The sequence below is a fragment of the Drosophila navojoa genome, chromosome X, assembly GCF_054131105.1.
Source record: "Drosophila navojoa isolate 15081-1374.11 chromosome X, UAZ_NAV_1.0, whole genome shotgun sequence".
In the NCBI taxonomy this organism is placed as follows: domain Eukaryota; kingdom Metazoa; phylum Arthropoda; class Insecta; order Diptera; family Drosophilidae; genus Drosophila; species Drosophila navojoa.
In genome coordinates, this window is record NC_142895.1 from 9,030,001 (window position 1) to 9,033,424 (window position 3,424).

Here is a 3,424-nt window from a genome sequence, read left to right on the forward strand (position 1 = left end):
GTCTCATTTGGTATGTTCAAAGCCGCTCTGTAAGGTGTAGGATGATATTGAGGGTGTATAAACTCAGTCCTGAATCAGTTCTATATGGACGTGATAAAAGGAAATACTATATCTGTTGAGACTTAAAAGTGATTTAGGTTAGTATTGAAGCTAGAAACTTGAAACTTGGACACGACTATACAAGCTAAGATATATTACTATAGACAGTTATAGATGTAGTTGGATAGAAATATATATTAAAACTGATAGATATATTTAGTTCCATTGTATTTGGGGTGTTCCCATCAAATTTCTGCTTAAATTAGGTTAGAGCGTGAATGAGTTTTATGTAAATCTATATTTTAAGAGCTCAAAACGGATACCAGGTCATATATAATATAGCAGTTTAAAAGGTTTACCAAAATAGAAATAAAAAAACAAAAATTAGCTCGTAACCCCTTAAAAAATCTATTGCTCTACTTCAGGCAAGTGCGGGATTTTGCCAAAAAGAAACTGATTTTGATTTCTCCGATTTCAGATTTGAAAACTTTCAACTCAAACATGATGTGCTGTCCCTATGCTATCTACAAGCTAAATCTATACTAACGTTACGGCTCAAGATAAATGCTTTCTGGATGGAATTCAAAGTGTTTGTATGGGAAGACAAATAATATCGTTTCGCTGCCATAAAAGGACTTCACACTTCTTATCATTTTTTTTATTATAGTCTTGCATTTATTTGATTTGATTGTTATTTTTATTAGTTTTGGTCTGGTTATCTTGGTTGGCTATCTCAATATGGATATGACCAAAAAGACGGCTCAATAGGGGCCAGAGAGTAGAGAAACCTGTCATACCAGTAAGCTGGTTCTTTGGCGACGAACACGAAAATGTTAACGGTCATTCACCAGGGCGAAGAGCGAGACAGAGAGACGGAGAGAGAAGCGAAGTGAAGTGAAGTGAGGCGAAGCGAAGCGAGAAGCCAAACAATACGAAAAGAAAACAATGCCCAGGTCTACACAATTATTTATTATACGATCTGCTGTTGCTTCTTCTTCTTCTTGTTCTTCTTCTCCATTTCGTTTCATTCGACTGGAATTTCGGTTCGATTCCGCTTTGTCAGAACTTCGAAAAAAAAAAAACTCAACGAAGTTTTAGGGAATCAAAAAGCGAATCACTTGATATGCAAAGCAGAACAAAAGAATAAAGAACACGACGTGTCTAAATCGTATTATGTGACATATTTAGTCGATTCCAATGCCCCCGATCCAACAACAATCCAATCCGAAAATAACCTTTGATCATGTTCTCTTTCTTTATTATTATTTCTATATATTTATATTTTTGCATTGATTTCCATTCTGAAAGTCGAATATTATGTAAATGCGCTAACATTAAGATTGAAATACTCTTTTTTTAGGTTGAGTGAGTACTTCTGAAGACACTTACATAGAATACATATGTTCCCTATGAACTGAGCTCGAAATGGATAAAGTAAAAGCAAAAATACACTGAATTGGTATCCTATAGATATCTGATATGGTAAGAGGTATTGCAAAAAATGGATAAATATCCGAAATGCGATACAGTCAAAGAAATTATGTGATACGGTAGAGGTAGAGACAGATGAATGCACAAGTTTAGTTCAGTACAGTGCAGTTAGGTCAACGAAACTTGAAGTGACAAAGTTTTCCGTATTACTAAAAAAATATTTAAAAAATATACAATAAAAAATATATAGTAAAAAAAATTTTTTTTTTTAAGATTTCAAATCAAGTTAATTGATTTTTATAATTTTCTCTAAAATATGAGACATACGAGTTTGGATGCTGTTAACGTGACTTATCCTCACTTCTTTTTGTTTTCTAAAAATTGAATCTGGTCAAAATTATTTTTTATTATATTTTTATAAGTTAAAAATAATAGAAAAATATATGTATGTGTTTATTATTTTATAATAAAATCTGGAGAAATATGATTTCCTTATACCTTTTCCTACATGTAAATAGTAATATATTTTTTCTTAGTCTTGAACACTTTTTTAAAATTACTTTCTTATAAAACAAAAATTTCTTCTCTTCAAGAGTATTATTTGACAAATCTATTTTTGTTTATTTTTAGTTTTTGCAGGAATAATTTTTATTTTAGTGCAAACCATAAAATTTAAATTTAAATGAAATATATAATTTTTATAAATTTTTTATCATGATCAAAATTTCACTTGATAGAGTATAAGAAAAATATTCGTTTAGATTTTTTAGGGTATTCGCAGTCTAGGCATTATTCAGGTAGCTCTTCCATCCAGTTTTATTGGACTATTGGCTCAACTACTTAAGGCGACAGCGAACACATGTTGGCTGACAGCAGCGCAGAAGGGGACGGGCTGCAGGTGGCCAGTGGGAGGGGTTGCCACAGACTCAACTCAATTCAACTCGTTGGCATTGACCGCAAAAAACAGCAAATACTTAAAAAAAAAAAGACCAAATAATATATATAAATACAAATAAATAAAAGGCAAAAAATAAGAAAAAAAATCATTCGAATTAGAAACGAAGTAAAATATCAACTAATTGGCAACAGCTCAGGCTGAGCAGGTGTCATAACTAACCGACAGGTGCGCCAATAAGGCAATCGAATATTATTTGCCACGTCTTTGCCACAGCTACAAATTGACATCGCTGACCAAATAAGCACAGCATTCGAGTATGGAGCTCGTAAGTCAGGATTTCTGTTCAGATGACCAAAACGAACATTTTCGTCTGCGTTCTCATGTTGTTTTTCAGCTTGTGAAAATGTGAAGCGGACAAACTAAGTAGGGCTTGATGGTGTTTAAGGATATATGTGCGATGTGAGCTTATGGAGTGGAAAACTCTCTATATAGTAGTTACATCTGGCATGGCAGTCGCTGTTATTTCTATTTAGCTTCATATCATCTCCAGAATATCTATTGATAACTTCGCATCTAGTGTGAAAAATGGAAAAATATTTGAAATAACATTCAGTTTAGAGATTTACTAAAAACAAGGATGAACGTTGCAGGGGGTGTTACGAACTGCGCAATACTCATGCAATTGCAATGGAAATTCAATAAGAACTGAAAGTTAGGGACACATTACTGAAATAGGCGCAAATCAATGAAGTAGAACAAATCCGTGAAAGAGAAACAATTTTAGTTGGTCGTTTCGGATTAGGCTGGTAGTCTGTGATCCAATTCGGTGGCGTTTCTCCGATTGAGTTGGCAAAGGCCGACGCGTAGCCTCCTTCTACAGTCTCATAATGCAGTCTCCTGCTACAATTCTCTATGGCAGCCTCCTGCTTCAGCCTCTTAAGGGCAGATCTAGAAATTTCCCGAGCCTTTTCTTTACAATATTATCTGAGGAGCTCTTAAAAACAAATATTCTCACTTATTCAATCATTCCCCCTCGATTATAGCGTAGGTTTGCCT

General features: G+C 33.8%; 1 long non-coding RNA gene across 1 annotated transcript in view; it reads left to right on the forward strand.

Moving 5' to 3' along the window:
- LOC149090583 (uncharacterized) overlaps window positions 1-720 on the forward strand; it is a 17,969-nt gene extending 17,249 nt beyond the window's left edge. Inside the window, exon 2 of the long non-coding RNA XR_016197362.1 lies at window positions 518-720. This is a non-coding gene — a long non-coding RNA (uncharacterized LOC149090583). The remainder of the gene's footprint in view (window positions 1-517) is intronic.
- Window positions 721-3,424: the final 2,704 nt, after the last annotated feature.